The 19,041-nt window shown below is 36.6% G+C and overlaps 1 long non-coding RNA gene across 1 annotated transcript in view; it reads right to left on the bottom strand.

Annotated features, from left to right (window-relative positions):
- Window positions 1-14,680: 14,680 nt before the first annotated feature.
- The window catches only part of LOC110345672 (uncharacterized), a 67,288-nt gene continuing 62,927 nt past the window's right edge, over window positions 14,681-19,041 (bottom strand). The window contains exon 4 of the long non-coding RNA XR_015445937.1: window positions 14,681-14,964. This is a non-coding gene — a long non-coding RNA (uncharacterized LOC110345672). The remainder of the gene's footprint in view (window positions 14,965-19,041) is intronic.

Here is a 19,041-nt window from a genome sequence, read left to right as displayed (position 1 = left end):
CTTTTGGTGGAGTTCTTGGGGTCTTCTATATAGAGTATCATGTCATCTGCAAATAATGACAATTTGACTTCTTCATTACCTATCTTTATTCCTTTTATTTCTTTCTCTTGTCTAATTGCCATGGCTAATGTTTCCAGAACTATATTGAACAAGAGTGGTGATAGTGGACATCCTTGTCTTGTTCCTGATTTGAGTGTGAAGGATTTCAGTTTTTGACCATTTAGTATGATATTGGCTGTTGGTTTTTCATAGATGGCTTCTATCAGTTTGAAGTAGAAACCATCTATTCCAATTTTTGTAGGGTTTTTATCATAAATGCATGTTGGATTTTGTCAAATACTTTTTCTGCATCTATGGAGATAATCATATGATTTTTGTCCTTGGCTCTATTGATATAGTGTGTTACATTAATTGATTTTCATATATTGAACCATCCCTGCATCCCTGGAATGAATCCCACTTGATCAGGGTGTATGATCTTCTTGATGATCTTCTGCATTCCATTTGCCATTATCTTATTAAGGATTTTTGCATCTATGTTCATTAATGAGATTGGCCTATAGTTCTCTTTTTCAGTTGCATCTTTCTCTGCTTTGGGGATCAAGGTGATGCTTGCTTCCAGGAATGAATTTGGGAGTATTGCTTCCCTTTCAATTTCATTGAAGAGTTTAAACAATAGTGGCAGCAGTTCCTCTCTAAATGTCTTGTAGGATTCAGCAGTGAAGCCATCAAGGCCCAGCCTTTCCGTAGTTGATATGTTTTTAATTACATTTTCACTTTCATTGATTTATATTGGGGTTTTCAGAATTTTTAGGTCTTCTTCGTTCAAGTTTGGTAATTCATGTATATCTAGGAATCTGTCCTGTTCTTTTGTGTTGTCCATCTTATTGGCGTATAGGTTCTGGAAGTAGGTATTGATGATCCTCTGGATTTCTGTTGGGTCTGTTGTAATTTCACCCTTTTCATTCCTAAATGCATGGATTTGGGCCTTTTCTTTCCTTTTTCTGACAAGGTTGGCTAAAGATTTGTCAATTTTGTTGATTCTTTTGAAGAACCAACTCTTGGCTTCATTGATTTTTTGTATCATTCTCTTTGTCTCCATTGCATTGATTTCTCCCCTGATCTTTATAATGTCCTCCCTTGTATGAGATTTGGGGTTGTCCTGCTCTTCCTTATCTAGAAGCTTGAGGTTCAGCATCAGGGTGTTTAATTGGGCTCATTCTGTTTTCCTAATATGCATATTCACTGCTATGAATTTCCCTCCTAAGACTGCTTTCATTGTGTCCCATAGATTCTGATATGTTGTATTGTCATTGTCATTTAATTGAAGGAACTGTCTGATTTCTTCTTTAATTTCCTCTGTGACCCATTGGTTATTGAGAAGTTTGTTGTTCAATTTCCACATGTTTATGAAATTTTTGAGTTTCTTTTGCTATGGATCGACAATTTCATCACACTATGGTCTGACAATATACAGGGGATAACTTCAATTTCTTTGCACTTCCTTAAACATGTTGTATGTGTGAGTATGTGGTCTATTTTGGAGAATGACCCTTGTGCAGCTGAGCAGAATGTGTATTCTGCTTTTGTGGGATGGAAGACTCTGTAAACATCTGTTAAGTTCATTTGTTCAAGAGTTCGATTGAGTTCTAGTATTTCATTACTTATTTTTAGTCTAGTTGATCTATCTATTTGTGACAGTGGAGTGTTGAGGTCCCCCACTACAATTGTATTAGTACATACATGACTTTTCATGTCTGTTAGTATTTGTTTTGTCTAGTTGGGTGCACTAGTGTTTGGTGCATATATATTTATGATTGTCATCTCTTTCTCTTGCATTCTTCTCTTTACAAGGATGTAGTGTCCTTCTTTGACTCTCTTAATCAGTGTTGATTTGAAATCTACTTGATCTGCAAAGAGGATAGCTACTCCTGCTTTTTGTTGGATTCCTGTCATATGCAGTATTGTTTTCCACCCTTTCACTTTCAGTCTATGAGTTTCCTTTTGAATTAAGTGTGTTTCTTGTATTCAGCATATTATTGGATTTTGCTTTTTGACCCATTGTGCCAGTCTATTTCTTTTGATTGGTGAATTGAGACCATTAATGTGGATGGTTATCACTGAAATGTATTAACTTGTCATTGCCATGACTTTTTCTTTTTGTTGGGTTCTCCCCCTTTACATTTATTTTCTTATCATTCCAGATGGGTTCATTCTGCTTTGCTTCCTGGGGTTGTGATCCTCAATGTCTGTTCCTAGGATATTGTGTAAAATTCTTTGGAGTGCTGGTTTGGTATTCATGAAGTTCCTAAGGTGTGCTCTTTTTCATGAAAGTATCTTATTTCTCCATCAATTTTGAAAGATAATTTTGCAGGGTACATCAATCTGGGTTGGTGGCTCTTTTCTTTTAGGGGTTGGAATATGTCACTCTAAGCTCTTCTTGCCTTGATGGTTTGTGTTGAGAAGTCTGCTGTGATTCTGGTGGGCTTTCCTTTGTATGTGATTTGTTTCTTTTTTCTCACTGCTTGGAAAACTTTGTTCTTCTGTTGTGTTTCTGGAATCTTAACAATTACATGCTTATGTGTAGATTTTTTTGATCAAGGCTATTTGGAGTCCTATATGCCTCACTTATCTGTATGTCAAGCTCTTTTCCCCTGCTTGGGAAGTTTTCTGCCATTATTTATGTGAAGAGATTTTTTATGTCATCTCCACTCTCTTCCTGTTTTATCATTGAGCCCAATCAGTCTTATGTTATTCTTCTTTGCATCATCTAGCAGCTGCTGGATTGATTTCTCATGTTCCCTTATAATGTTGAAGCAATTTTTCTTTTCCTGGTCACTAATCGCAATCTTATCTTCTATATCTGAAATTCTGTCCTCACATTGGCTCATTCTGCTGTGTAGACTTTCAGTGGAGATTTTCATGTCCTGGAAATCTATTTGCATCTGTTTTATGGATTCCATTTGTTTCTTATGTTGGGATTCCATCATGTTCCTCAGCTCCTCTTTAGATTTACTAATCATGTCTTACACTAGGGGCACAATTTCTCCTGTTATCTGAGAAATTACTTCTGATTTCATTTTTTCCAGATCCCCTTTTGTTGCCAGTTCAGTGGATCCAGGTGGTTGAGTATCAGAGTGTTCCATCTCATTTCCCTTTGGGGTTGCTGTAGGTGATCTAGAAGTCTGGTTTTGAGACTTATTTACATGTTTTCTCATTTTGACTGGGGCTGGGGGCTCTTAGCCCCTGCAAGGATTACCTCCTCTGAGCTGGGTGAGGTGGGACAGGGGCCAGGAGCAGCGCTAGGGATGGTGACCCCAAAGCCCTTTCCTGTGGGCTGGGAGCAGTGGGAGGGATGGTGGCCAGGAAGCCCCTTCCTCTGGACCAGGAGCAGTGGGATGGTGGCTCAGAAGCCCCTCCCTGTGGCTCAGGAGCATTGGGAGGGATGGTGGCCTGGAAGCCCCTTCCTCTGGGCCAGGATCAGTGGGACAAAAGGTGGCCCAAAAGCCCTTTCCTCTGGGCTGGGAGCAGCAGGAGGGATGGTGACTTGGAAGCCCCTTCCTCTGGACCAGGAGCAGTGGGACGGTGGCTCAGAAGCCCCTACCTCTGGGCCTGGAGCAGTGAGACTCAGTACCTTTTTCTGGTGGTCTGGTGTCCTGAGTCTTTGTAGTGTTGAACCAGGTGGCTGCCTGTCTGCAGCAGGGTGATTCAGCATATTCTGCATGACTGGGGACCTCAGTAGGGCATGGGCTGACCTGCCTGTCTGCAGCCTCCTACATAACTTTTAAAGTTCACTATCCAGTTCTTCATTTATAGCAAGTATATACAGACCTGAATTTTTATATATACCTTGTGTTTTCTAATCCTGCTAAATTCAAGTACAAGCTCTAGGGGATCCTAGAGATTTCTTAATATTTTCTCTGTAGATGATCATTTCATCTACATATAAAGATTTTGCTTCTGCCATGCAAATCCTATCCTAGTTGTGTCATTTTATTTCCAGGATATTTTGGTTTAGACCTATGTTTCAAAGTCCAATGGACAGATGAAGAGTAGGCATATATACCCTTGTTCCCCACTTTAGAGAGATATTATTGTATCATCTCCATTCATAGAAGGAGTTTTTGTTGAAAGTATGGAGTACATGTCTTTTATCTGTTGAGAAGGTTGTGTTCTACTTCTAGTCTCCTGATAGCTTTTAACATGAACAGCTGTAGAATTTAGTCCAATAGTCTTTCTCCAACTAGTGACAGGATCATATGGCTTTCTCCTTTCCTCTGTTAAAATGATTACTTTTGAGGCTGGATCTTCCAATGCTGAACCAACACTTCCATCCCTATAATAAAACCACTTTCTACATACTGCCAAAAATAAATAAATAAATAAATAAAAATAAATCAATTTACACCATCAAAACAATTATTTAAATTTTTATTGGTATATGTTTGCCATACATGGAATCTACATTCATTTTGAGGAATATAAATATATATTCCCTGTACCACTCTCCTATCCCCATCTTGACTTCCTGCCACATTGCAAAAGAGTCAGACTTTTATTACCATCTCTCTTTTATTTTACTTGTTTTTAGTTAAGAAAAATTCATTTTTAGTAGTATATGTTTATGATGCCTAATTATCTACATATCTTCTCTCTTTTATTTTGCTACTTAAATTACTTTACTCTTTAATTTATTTGTATTTTATTCATATTGGAGATACCATGTGATATTTTATTTTCTGCAACTGATTTATTCCACTTAATATATGATTTCAGATCCATTTATTTCCCTGCAAAAGACTCAAATTCATTCTTCTTTATGGCTGAACAAAATTTCATTGTATATGTCTAATATTTATTATGCATTTATAGAATTATTTTTCATAATAATTCAATGCAAGATTTTAAATTTGATTAACTATACTTAGGCTCATCTGAGATACAAAGACCATATTAACTCAATTTGTCTCTTCAAATTTACCTATTCCCACAGAATCCAGTTGAGAATTTTTTATTAATGCATTTTATTATTCATACAGGTTTGCAGTACATAATGATGACATACATCGAGGGGAGTTTTTACATGTACCTAATACATCTTAATTCTTTTTTTGTTCCCTTCCCCTACCATCCTTCTCTGTTCCCTCTAACTCTCAACTCTTTTCCTATTTGCATATTTTGAAAATCACACTTATGAAGTGATGATTGTACGCACTGTGGGCAATAAGCTAATAAAGTGACAAAATCCTACTGAGAAAAATGAAAGTCAAAGACATATAAGATGTGAAACTACATTTTATGAAACAACAGTTAGAGGTCATTACTTCCTCTACAAAACTAAACAGCCCTAGTTGCCACTCTAGTATTCTCCATGAGTGTAGTAAAACCCATGACTATGTAAAACAAACAAACAAAAATATACCAAAAACATTACTTGGTAAGACAAGTCATTTGAGAAGACATTATTCTTGAGAAGTATGGATTGATCCATGACACAAGAGGAAATTTCAAAGTATTTATACCAAGCTTGGAAGCTTTGAGGAAGCAGGGAAAGTTCAAATGGAAGATCTACTGTATAACAGAGAGAGCCAAAAGTTTAATACAGGAAGTTAATTAAATGGTATATAGAAGTTAAAATGAAAGAACAAAAAATTTCCAGAAACCAATAGAAAGGGCAAGCTTTAGTTTTAAGATTGGATCAAGGTATCACTGTTTCTGTTTCTCAGGTTTTGAGCTTGATAATCATGGGCATTTTGTTCAGTCCAGGCAAAATAACCTTTCAGGAATTGCTTTCTTAAAGAATTTTAAGAGTGCTCTTGATGTCTTTATTCCCTAGGCTGCAGATGAAGTGTTAAGCATTGGTGTGACCACAGTGTACATCACTGAGGTAGTTGCGGTTGAGTGTGAGTTTTGGGTTACAGAAGATACACACCTAGCTCAGTGGCATAAAATAAGGAGATCACTGAGAGGTGAGATGAACAGGTTGAAAATGCTTTATATCTCCCCTGAGCTGATTAGATTGCACATATGGAGGAAACTATTTTAGAGTGAGAGTAAAGGAAATGAGCAAGGGGGTGTACACGAAGCAGCACAGTTGTAAAATACATCACCACTTCATTGGATAATGTGTCAGAGCAAACACAGTGGATCACCTGATTAAGTTCACAGAAGAAATGTGGGATTTCCAGGTCAGTGCAGAAGGTCAGCTGCAGCATCATTAAGCTGTGTAACAGGGCATTAGGACACTCACAATCCAGCATGCAAAAACCATTAACACAGAGAGCAGGAGGTTCATGATGACCGTGTAATGGAGAGGGTGGCAGATGGCTACAAAGAGGTCATTGGACATCACAGTCTACAAAAAGATGTCCAGTGTTATGAAGAAAAAAATAAATGTATATGGGTGATGCAGCTTTCATATGTTATGACTTTGCTCTGTGTCTGGATTTTCACCAGCAAGTTGGCCTGGTGGTGTTGGTGAAACTGATGTCCATGTAGGTCAGGTTGGAGAGGAAGAAGTACATGGCTGTGTTCAGATTGGTATCTGAGTCTGTGGCCAGTATGAGGATCATGTTTCCTAGCACGGTGATCACATACATGGAGAGGAAAACTGCAAACACAGATGACTGCAGTTCTGGATCTTCTAAAATTCCTAGAAGCAAAAATTTGGGTTTCGTTCCTCAGTCCCATGTGGTTGATATCATCTTGAGAAACTACAGAGAGAAAGAGAGAGTGAAAGACAAAGACAAAGACAGAGACAGAAGGTGTTGGTGAGAAAGGACATATGTTTGCATTAGTAGCTTTACAGAGCTGCTTTGCTCTATATTCTTCAGGCAATAAATTATTTGTATACTTCTTATATGTACATACTGATTTTTTCAAGGGATCTTTCTATCATTTTTCATTGGATATTATTTTTCAATGCTCTGGTTGTCCACAACAGATCATGAGCTCTATAACTGTAATGATAAATTTGGGGGTATATTTGAAGATTATAAATTAAATGTAAGGCTTCTTACAAGAACTGCCTAGGTGATATTTTATCAGTACAGAAAAACAAATTTACATATAATTTAATGGTGGAGAAACAAAACAAACTTTATTTTCAAAATAATTAAAAATTATAAAAGATAAATGATAATGGTGAATGTGTAGATAAAAAGGAAAGTAAATACAGAGTGGCTGAGGTTATTTTTGCTTTAAAAACACAGCTTCAGGCAAGACCAGTAAACAGGTTAGCATTTGAACAAAGACCTCAAAGGAGATGGGGTGAATGCTACAAGATTGTCTGGAAAAGTGTTTATAGTCAGTGTGGAGACCCCAGGGAATGGACATATTTCATATGTTCTAAGGCCATGAAGAGCTAGTGCATCAGCAAAATAAGCAAGACTGGGAGGCATAACTCAGATGCAGAAAGTGGAAATTTAGATCTCCTAGATGCTTAGATGCTGAGAGCAGGATGGTCATGAACATGAGCTGGGAAGGCAACAGAAGAAAGGAGAAGGGAATGGGTCAACTAATGTATACACAAATGCAGCCAGATAGCAGAATTAAGTTCTAGCCTCTAGTACAGTTGAGTGATTGCAGTTAAAAATATTTGAATTTGGCAGGAGAGCATTTTGAATGATAGTTGAAAGAAATAATAAATTTTAAGAAGATGGATCTATTAATCAACCTACTGCATTCTCACTCTTCTTACAAATGTACTGAAATATCACATTTTAGTCCCAAAATATGTATAATTATTATGTAAATTAAAATAAAAATATATTTTAAATTTCTCATTGGAATTGCATCTGCATCTAAATTTTCTTCTATTTCACATTTTATAAGATGTAATCAAACATTTATTCATAGAGATATTATGTATGGATCCTAATATCAAGAGTTCAAAAAATTTAACACTGAAAATTATAGTTGTTTCACACAATAATAGTTAGAGACTCAATTTTTTGAGCTGTAAATTGTGATGATAATCATAGAAACTTGTAGAAATAAATTGAGGTAAGATTTAAGAATAACCATTTTAAAATAGGAGAGGGAAGAAAATTAATGTTAGAAAGTATTAAAAAAATCTGTATGCTTTGTCCACAGGAATGAAATACATACAACAATGTGACACCATATACACGTATGACATCATCACTCAAAGTATCAAAGATATGAAACTCACCTAGGTGCCGACTTAGGATGAATAAATAATGAAAATGTAACATGTGAATACAATGGAATAATATTCATTAGGGTATCATAGGGTACAGGAGACAAAGTGAAAAGTGAAATAACAGGTACTTAAACAGAGTCAGATAGATGGAATTTATTCAGATATTCTACACAAAAATAGGGTAACTGTAGTATACAACAATCTATAATATATTTCAAAATAACTGGAAAAGAATTCTGAAGCTGCCAGACTTATAGAAACAAGAAATATTTGAGGACATAGAAACACTAATCACCATGATTTGGTTACTCTACTTTGTTAACATGCATCAAATTATCATACTGTAACGGCTAACTAGGTATGGAGTGTAAATTAAAATACATTGAAATGCAAAAAGTATGTTAATGAATGAGTGGCCTTATTGCCACTGAAACCTCAAAGACTAAAAGTCTCCCTCTGGCTAAGGTTTTTCTTTTGGTCTTTATTAAGTTGGCTGCAAGGATTTCACTCCAGTTAAAATGGAATCACTTTTTAATTATATCTGTTGTTTTGAGTTCTGGCTTCTATATTATGAATCCTCATTTAGACTTCAGAAGCCCTTTTATTTATGATAGGTTTATGTCCTTATAAGGCATAAGTTGAGGTTATCACAAGTCAACAACGCATTTACACATATAACCTACTGAAAACCCTCATTTAGTAACAGTAAGTTGTCCCTTGTGATGGTGTGGCTGACAGGGAGTTGTGACTTCCTGAATGTACCCAGCACTGTGAGAGTATGGTAGTACCCAGAGCATTACTAGTCTGAGAAAAGGAAAAAAAAATCAAAGAACAATTACTTTGGAATTGTTTCTAATATATTCATAAATGTAAGCTGATAGGTCTTCCACCACCTCAGCAGCTATTATGTATGGTAGCTGCCCTCTTCCCATCGTGCCTTGCCCCCTCCCCTGTGTGATATCATGCCAAGATGCTTGCTCCCACCAAAGAATAAACCCTTCTTCCAAGTATGCCCCTGTCCCTGCCTAGAAAGTAACCTAATACTCGCTCACCTCCTACCACCTAGTGATATCACTGGCTCCTCCATTCCCTAGTCACTACCTCACTCAACCCCACCTCAGCCCCAACAAACCCCACCCCAGTCTCTATAAAAGACTCTCCCTGCCCTGGTCATATTCCTTTTGTCTCTCCTTTGTTCAGAGACAGCCTGGCAGATCTATTCCCCTAATAAAGGCTTGTTGTGGCCTGGTCTGGTCTTGGTCTTCGGCCCTTTTACCTGACATTCCTGGTGCCATGACTCGGATGGTAGATGGTCCACTAATGGACAACCCCCCGCAGGACAGGGTTGATTGACCTTTTGGCCATCTCCAACGGACCTATCTGCCATTGCCAGGAGCCTCCAGGGATTTCTACCTTTGCCATTGCTGATGCTACACATCCACACCGGTCACCAATGTCTCGGTGAGTAGGGAGTTCAGCCTCCCTCTTGTCAGGTTCTCTGTCTTGTTCTCTCTCCCTCAGGGACTTCTCAGAAATCCAAGCGCTTGGTCAAAGAAACCCCCATGGCCACTGGGCCCAGGACCGTGCACCTGGGAGATGTCCCATTGGCCTGCCTCCTCTCGTTCTCTCCCTCTGGGAGACTCATTTGGAGATTGTCAAAGGAGACGAGGATGCTTCTCCCCTTTGTCCCTCTCCCAGGGAGCTGCCTCCTCCTCACCTGCTCTAACCAGGGGGCCCAACAATCCAAACCCTGCCCCTCAACTCCTCCAGGCTGCCTCCTGGCACAACTCAAAGCCCTCAGATTGTTGGGACCAGACTTTAAGCCAAAAAGACTTGTTTTCTATTGTAATCAGGTTTGGCCTCAGTATAAATTAGATAATGGGTTTCCATGGCCCAAAAATGGCACTTTCAATTTTAACATACTGTGTGATTTACACAACTTCTGTCAATGCAATGGCAAATGGTCAGAAATCCCCAACATACAAGCCTTTTCTATCTATGCTCTTAACCCTCCCTCTGTCAAACCTGTCCTCCTTCTCAAGTACTCCTAGCCTAAGCCAATCACTCACCGCTCATACCTCCCCCACTTTATAACTCTGTTGATAGAGAAAAGTTTTAAAGTTTAATAGATTAGCTATTAAAGTAGTTGTGGAAGCAAACTAGGTAGTGTACTAGGTAGTGTATCCCTTTAAAATCTTGCCTTAGCCCATTGCTTCTGCTGTTTAGAGTCAAGGTTATAAAGCTTCTTTGATTTGTAGCTCCACTATAGATAACATCCTAACTAAAGAATGAAGTGGGAATCCTTGAACAAACTTGTGATGTATGTCCCTTAACTGTCATGTGTTTAGGACTGTAGTCAGTGACAGAAACCACCTGTGTCTAAACATTAAACAGGAATTGGAGCTTTATTTACTTAACAAAGACCACTAGGGATGAGATAATGACTGACAAAAGTATAAAATGTTTATAGTCAGTTGGAGACAAAATATTTTAAAAGCTATAAGTAAAAGATATATTTTTGATATAAAAGGATTTTATGTTTGTCTTGGTAGCAGTACAAGACCAAAAGGCCTAGGTACATCAAGAAGGTGTGTGGAAGTGATTTATAAAGGAAATATATATTTCCTTGTTGGTTGCAAGTTTGTTATAAAAGGTTTACAGGAATAGAGGTTTCATTCCTTCTGATTTTAATTCTACAAGAGATCTCTGTTAATTGACTTACAAAAAGTTTTAAATAGTCTTATTTATAATTATAAACCTAAAATTATAAAGAGATTATAATTCCATTGGGCTAAATATATTTGAGTGCACTCTAGTTTTAGAAATTGTCTTATATCTTTGTTTTTTGTCCAATTGTACAGCTGTTTTGTTTATAGATAAAGGTTATTAAGTTCAAGGCATGCTCCCCTTGGTGAACAAAGGAGCAGCTGCATGGAAATATTTTCCAGTCTTTGTTCACTAGGGGGACCTCAACAGTTTTCATCTTACAACAGACTGACCCAATATTTTTCATAGCCTTATAAAAGACATATCAATAAATATTACTTAAATATATTATTATACTGTTTATATCAATTGTCATCAAAGGGATAAATTCTAAATATGTTATTATGGAATGCTTACACTGGTCATTTTCAAAGGACTAAATATCCTGTAAAAAACAATAACAAGGTTTTATTTTTTCTAGTGTACTAAATGTATTTGTACTTTCTGACTGTACAGGTTTTCTAATATTTGTTTATGATAATAACCTCCTTTTGATTCAGGTATTTGCCTTTTCGTACATTCCAGCTATTTATAACAACAGAAACATACATGGGCTGAGATATTTTCTTTAGATGGTAACCTATCAAAAGATAATTTTTTTTAAAGATAATAATTGAGATAAAAACTTTTGGTGTTTTTAAAAAATGAATGTGTTTAACAATGGCTATTTTATATCAAGCTGGACATTTAAATGTGTTACAAAGGTTAAGTCATCATAATTGTCAGGTTAAAATATTATTTGTGGCTCTTTTTCTGTTAATATTCTACAGGAATTCAACAACTAAAAAACAACCATGACTGATAACAGTAACAGATCTCTATATTTTAAATTCCAAAATGCTTGTTATTCAGGTAAAACTGTAATAGTTAAGTTCATTACTCTTGTTACAATGCTAACACTATTGACCTTCTCTTCTGGGTGTTTAACAACTAAAGTTTGGAGACCAAAACTAAAAGGTAACTGGGCTATGAGGACAGCCAATATTTTGGCCCTGGCCCGTCAAGTTCAACAAAGTTCCAGGACATGAGGGAACCTTCTCTACAGGGTCTTACATCTTTGGTAATTCACTCAATCTCCTAAACGGGGAGATTTCTGGACACCAGGGGACAATGTACTGTGTGCCAAAGGAGGGTCACCAAGAAAAAATCTCCAATGCTTTCACTGAAAGCAACTTGGTTAAGCAAGGCCATGACCCATCCTGATGGCTAACACTGACAGAAAAGCAGAGAGGCACTATGCATGGTTCCAAAGTAATGGCCTGGGGAGACTTAACTGACCTTAATAGATAACAAGAGGTTCATATTGATTGACATAGGTCTCACTTTAACTTGATCTTAAACACCCAGCAGAAAAAATAATGAAAAGGGGTATAAAACAATGACATAATAATAAAGCTAGACTTCAGAAAAATTAAGACATAGCCCACCCATTAAAATCTTTTGGTTCACTCATGACACAGCCATTTCAAAAAGACAAAACTTTGGTTATAAATAGAAGCAAAAATCATTAATTAGCTACAAGTGTGTACAGATTCTTTTCAAAAAAATTAAAAGAAGTTCTTTACAGGTACCCAATCCTAGAAACCACTGGTCTCCAGATCTCTCCTTTTAGATAAGTGTTTTTCTGATTCTGTGATAACTAATTAACTATCATGTAGTGATCAAAAAAACAAACAGAAAACCATAAAGTAAGAGTATTGGGAAAAAAATCACGTGCTTGTCAGCCACAGTCAGGATAAGTTCTATACCAAGCAACTAAAAGACTTATTCCTTTTAAAATAATGTACATCCTTGTTCTCTGTTTATGATGCCTCTTCTCGTTGTTCTCATCTTTCCTGGATACCTACCCATGTCTAAAAAGATCAAGCCTTTTATGTTACACTTGATCGCCTTAAGTTGGCCAGTGTCCTTGTTGAGGTTATCAGTTCGCTTTATTTTTAAATATATCTAGGAGGCTTTCAAAAACTGAGAGATACAGGAATAAAATTGTCATGGCTTTGAATTTAAAGGAGAAGTCAGGTTCATAGTAACACTACACTCATCGGTATGTTGGCCTCCAAAAGACATTTGCTCAGTTACATACACCTTTTATATTCCAAAAAAAAAAAAAGGATTATAAAGATTATATAAATTGTGTTTATCACTTTTCCACTCATTCTCTAAGAGCAAGGACATGACACATGGGCCCTTAGATCAGGAGCTATGATCTCTTCCATAGCAGTCTGTTACTTCTATAACAAATGAGGCCCTAAACATCCAGCTGTCTCTGTAAAACCTATGTAAATAATGAGTGAAAAAAGTTACATGTCAAATGAAAAAAATTAAAACTCAATGGGCCAGATAGATATGCCCCCCAAGGTACTAATCAATGGTGGGGTACGTTTGGTTCCTGGAACTCATGGCTCCCCTGGCTATTACTACTCTTGGGACCCCTCAGCATTATCTGTTTAATTCTCTGTTTTGGACTGTGCCTGCTTTGCTGTTTTCAAAATTTCTTGCAGGAACGATTGAGGGCATTCATCAATCAGACAGTCACCAAGTTAATCATGGCAAGGTACCAGCCAGTACGACAAAAGGAAGAGGTCCCCACTTGCCACGGGCCTCATCAGATCCAGGTCTAGCCCCAATCTTCACTCCTTGTCAGCAGGAAGCAGCTCCAGAAGAAGAGACCTTCATCCAACTATCATAAAACAAAAGCCTGGAATGATAGGTCTTCCATCACCTCAGCAGCTATTATGTATGGTAGCTGCCCTCTTCCTATCGTGCCTTGCCCCCTCCCCTGTGTGACATCATGCCAAGATGCTTGCTCCCATCAAAGAATAAACCCTTCTTCGCAGTATGCCCCTGTCCCTGCCTAGAAAGTAACCTAATACTCGCTCACCTCCTACCACCTAGTGACATCACTGGCTCCTCCATTCCCTAGTCACTACCTCACTCAACCCCACCTCAGCCCCTACAAACCCCACCCCAGTCTCTATAAAAGACTCTCCCTGCCCCTGCCATACTGCTTTTGTCTCTCCTTTGTTCAGAGACAGCCTGGCAGATCTATTCCCCTAATAAAGGCTTGTTGTGGCCTGGTCTAGTCTTGGTCTTCAGACCTTTTACCTGACATAAGCATCATAAATTGGGGATCTGATACTGCACCTAAGCATTCTTTCTCTGAAAATGCACTCATTTCTAAAGCACACACACACACAAATACACACACACACAGACCAGAATGTGTTAATTTGTTAATCTTATCCTCAATAAAATTCATAATAGGAAATTGATAAAAGACAAATTTTCACTATCAAATTACCTTTCCACTAAATATAAAAAAATAGCACCCAGAAATTTCAGTTAGTCAATCTCTTGTCAGGTGTAACTCTGAGGCTGCATTTTCATATATTGACTATCTTACATTTAAAGAAACAATAAACATGCTCAGTAAACACAGAGAAAGGTTTTATATGGAACTGAGTGGGAAAATGTTCTAACATGCAGAGCAGGTCACTGAGAAATAGTAGAAGAGAACAGGTTTCCAGCTTTCTGATAGAATTCCAGGTCTCATTATATCTTCTTGATACTCAGGAGAAATTATGAATCATCAAAAATACACTCATCTGGGCTCGGGATTTGGCTCAGTGGTTCTGCTGCCTGCCTTGCAAGGGCAAGGTCCTGAGTTTGATCCCCTGTACCAAAAAAAAAAAAAGAAAGAAACACTCACCCAAAAGATAAAATAAGGATTTTTTTTTGCTTGATGTAATATACAGAGTGAACACCACAATACAAACATAAATGCAAGCTCACAAAACAATTCAAGAATTCAGAAAAGGGAATATACCAAGGATGATAATAATTCTTTGGAGTATTTTCAAGAGACACAGAAAAGTTGTCTTCCTGTGGCTGTGCCACATATATTTGACCAACATTTTCTTATGACTTAATATTGGATGAGAAAGACTGCTTTCTTATTTTTCTTCTGTGCCTTTTTCTTTGTTACCTCAGGATTCAGATACTCAGGTACTCTTTCTTTGAAGATGAGCTCATCCCTAAAAGTTAAGACAAACAATTCTAAAATATTTTTAGGAAACAACATTTAAAGTATTCAGATGAGTAAATTATTTTGAAGTGAGAAATATGGAAGTTACACATTTAACTAAGCAAAAATTAAAACATTTTATGAGCAAAAATACTCTGAAAAATTGAGACATAGTACTCTGTAAAATACACTTGAAATTCCTAAAGCTATAAAAATGAACAATGTAATGTGAAATAACATTTACAGTGTAAATGCTAAATATAATGCAGTCAGTGAAATCATTAAACATTAACACAGTTGATGGAAGCAATTTCCTTAAGGAACTGTTGAGCAAGAAGTAAAGGGGATGCAAACTGGAAAAGAAGACTGCACTGAACATTAAAGGCATTTACAGTGTTCATAGGATCATATTCACATCTATATAAAAGGTAGATGACCGCAAGTTTGTGTAACACATTAAGGGAAGTTTTGAGCAAATCTATAAATATAAGGGGCAAAATTTGAAAGTGAGAATGTAATTAAGCACATATTTTCAAAAAATGTATAAAATAAAATCGAATAAAAATCTACAATGTGCTTTACATAATTACAAATTTCAATTATTGAAGAATTTAAAATGAGACAATAATTCAAGTTTAAATTGCAAAAATCTTAAAAATAGAGTAATAAAATATCATTTAACATGCCAGGTAGAAGTAGTATCTATAGGTATACTTTATCTTATGTGAAGATATGGGGATTAAAAAATTCTCATGATTCATAATGAGTTTTTATTCAAATGGTGAGGAATGCCAACTAAGTATGGGTGAGGTGAGGTAAATTTTAGAAGATCTAAGCACAAAGGCACAATAAAGAATAACAGACTCCAAAAATTCAGAAGCATATATGAAGAGAGGTTTATACAAATGATGCAAAAGAACTATTTTTTTAATGAGAGAAACAGGACAGGTCAACACCACACAATCTAGATCCAGCCACCTCTGAAAAATAGGGGAAAATCTGAACACAAGTCACGAGTCCATTCTACCTGGTCAATAATCCTCATGGCCTCATTTTCTACTTGCAGAAATCAGGTGCATAAGTATGGATTTAAATGCAACCCCTTTAAAATGTTTCCAGACCTCCTGCTGTATGCAGGTGCCTTCATCCATGGAGAGTTTATCTTAAATTTATCTCTATCTTTCAGTTTATCTCTGTGAACATCTGGAAATATCAGCAAAGCATTTGGGGCTGTGGCACTGAGACCTAGTGGGTATCCACTGCATATACCAAGGACTCACTGCTGGTTCCCTTAATAAAAAATCACTGAGCATGTTCTATAGGACAAAATGTCTTACAACCACAGTACCATGTTTCCTATGCACCTCTGTACTTGACATTTAATTTTTGTTCATACAGCTACATTTTACTCATTTTATATCTTCCTTCAGTTTCTTTGCTGCTCAATAAATTTTTGTCTAATACAGCTGTGTTGAAAATTCCTTTTATTTCTAGGCTTTATACAAAACTCTGCCTCAAATTTGAGTTTGTATAAAAGTACATATATTGTATATTTTAGTGAATATACAAAGTTGAATAAAGTAGGTAATATCCTTTATATTTGGTTTTTGATTCTTTGCTGAAAGTAGATTATTGTCAAACAATGTTTTCACATGTTATTGTCCTCAGAAACCATGAGATGAAGAAAGTTATTGTCGGGAGCAATGCTACATAATTTTAGGGAAAAATCATTTGGTTAGCCTAGTTCTCTTGCCTACAGCCCAGCTATGGTATTCTGAGACATAATTCCATTTTGGCCTCTGGTCACAACTGAGACTTCAATGATCCGGTGATGCTGTGATTCTCCAGGACAAGAAACATCCTGGGAGCTGAAAACATCCTGGGAGGAACAAACATTTACTCAGTTCCTCATTGCTCTTGGACTGTTACCATCTTGTTTAAGCAGGATGTACTGAACTCTCTGCAAGTCATTTGTTACATTTGTTTCTCCCAATGTACTGAATAAAAGGCGTGGTAAGCTGGGGGCTTTTGTCTTTGCTGCCCAGAGCAGCACTGATCAGACCCAAAGCTCAGATTCTTCTCAGTCTCATTTTTCTACCTTTCCTGCAATTCGCCTTGTGCTGCCATGGCTTGCAGGAGACTAGAACTTACTGCAGAGGTTCTGGTAACCTCCCCTTTCCCTGTTCCCTGTAAGTTATTAAGTCTAAAAGACAACAATTTGTATGGTACCTGGAGTACTTTATACAATATTGTCTGCAGAGGTCTTTGTATGTTAGATAAAAACCAGGACTAGGGCCGGGGATTGTGCATGCCTCTAAAGTGCAAATTCCTGAGTTCAATCCTTGGTACCAAGAAAACAAAACAAAACAAAACAAAAACACGACTATGGACATAGTATGAGACTTGGATCTGTGAAGAAAGAATTCAAAACTAAAACTGAAGAAAAGCAAAGAAAATATATTATATAAAAATATGAGAAAGGTTTCTGCCTCATTTCCTTTGGGCTTATAAGAAACAAGAGGGCAAGTAAATAGTAAATAAATGCAAGGATCAGCAAGTATATTTTATTTCTTTTAAATTATTAATTGACACATAATAGTTGCACACAATTATAGGGTACAGAGTAATATGTTCATTCATGTTTATATTATGCAATGATGAAATAAATCTAATTAGCATATTCATTACCTCTAACTTTTATCAGGTCTTAGTATTGGGGATATTCAAAATACTTTCTTAGCTATTTTGAAATATACTGTAAATTATTGCTAAATATTAAATTGCTGCGGTTCACACTAGAATTATTTCCTCTTATTGTTCTATTTTTTCACACTATTTTCCACCCTCTAATTCCCATCCCTACCACCCTTCTCACCCCATAGTGGTCTCTGTTGTACTCTCTACATTTATGAGAGAAATTCTTTTCAGCTTGCACATATGAGTGATAACTTTGGTATATGTCTGTCTGGACCTGGCTTATTTTATTTCACTTAATATAGATTCCTTGCAGCTCAATCATGTGGTCACAAATGACAAAATTTCATCCTTTATACCTGAATATTATTCTATTTTCTTTATGTATGACATTTCATCCACTCACCATCAGATCCTTAATTTGATTCCATATTTTGACTACTGTATAAAAAGGAAACAAAGTCTATGTAAATAGGGAAGGGTGGTGGGGGTGAAGGGTGCATAGGTAATGGGGGAAAAATAAGAACTAACATACAGCATGTTCAGGTACAAACACCCAATGATAAATGTAAATGTATTGCATACCTAAAATGTACCAATTAATATATAAAAAAGAATGTTGCCATAAACACAGTGGTGCATAAATGTTGCTTCAATACAATGACTTCTTTCCTGAGAATATATTCCCAGTAGTGAGTGGTGCAAGTTGCCACAGTGGTAGTTCTATTTGGGTTTTTTTTCTGAGAGACCTCAAATTTCATTCCACACAACTGTACTCATGAATATTCCTATTAAAGAGTATGAGCGTTCCTCTTTCTCCACATTCTCAACAGCAGATTTTTTTTTCTTTTTGATAGTTAGCCCTTCTACCTGGGGTGCGATGGCATCCCCCAATGTGGTGTGGATAGTTATGTTCTACATGTTTAATACGCTTGTTGGGCATTTGTATATTTTCTTTGGAAAATATCTACAGATATGATTTGTCAGTTTTTAAAGTAGATTGTTTATTTTCTGTTGACTTGTTTGACCTCCTTGTACATTCTGAGTCCAAATCTCATTCAATCAATAGTTTGCAAATATTTTCTTCCACATGGTAGGTGGTATCTTCCTTCTTGATCATTTTTTGGCTTTCCAAATCCCTCTTTTTATGCAAACTCATTTGACTTTTTTTCTTACTGTCGAAGCTATCAGGTTCCTACCCAAAATATTTTTAACTTTACCTATGTTCTAAAGAGCTTGACCTGTGGTCTCCCTCAGTAGTTTTAGTTTTAGAACTAACATTTAACATTTATACTTTTATGCAATTGTAGTGGATTTTCACATGTGGAATGACATATGAGGATAGTCTCATTCTTCAGTACATAATACAATGTTCAGTAACATTAATAAAAGA

This window comes from Heterocephalus glaber, unplaced genomic scaffold (assembly GCF_053883595.1).
Source record: "Heterocephalus glaber isolate CG9 unplaced genomic scaffold, H.glaber_assembly_v1.0 deba00001672, whole genome shotgun sequence".
Taxonomy (NCBI): domain Eukaryota; kingdom Metazoa; phylum Chordata; class Mammalia; order Rodentia; family Bathyergidae; genus Heterocephalus; species Heterocephalus glaber.
This window is presented reverse-complemented; position numbering and strand designations above follow the sequence as displayed.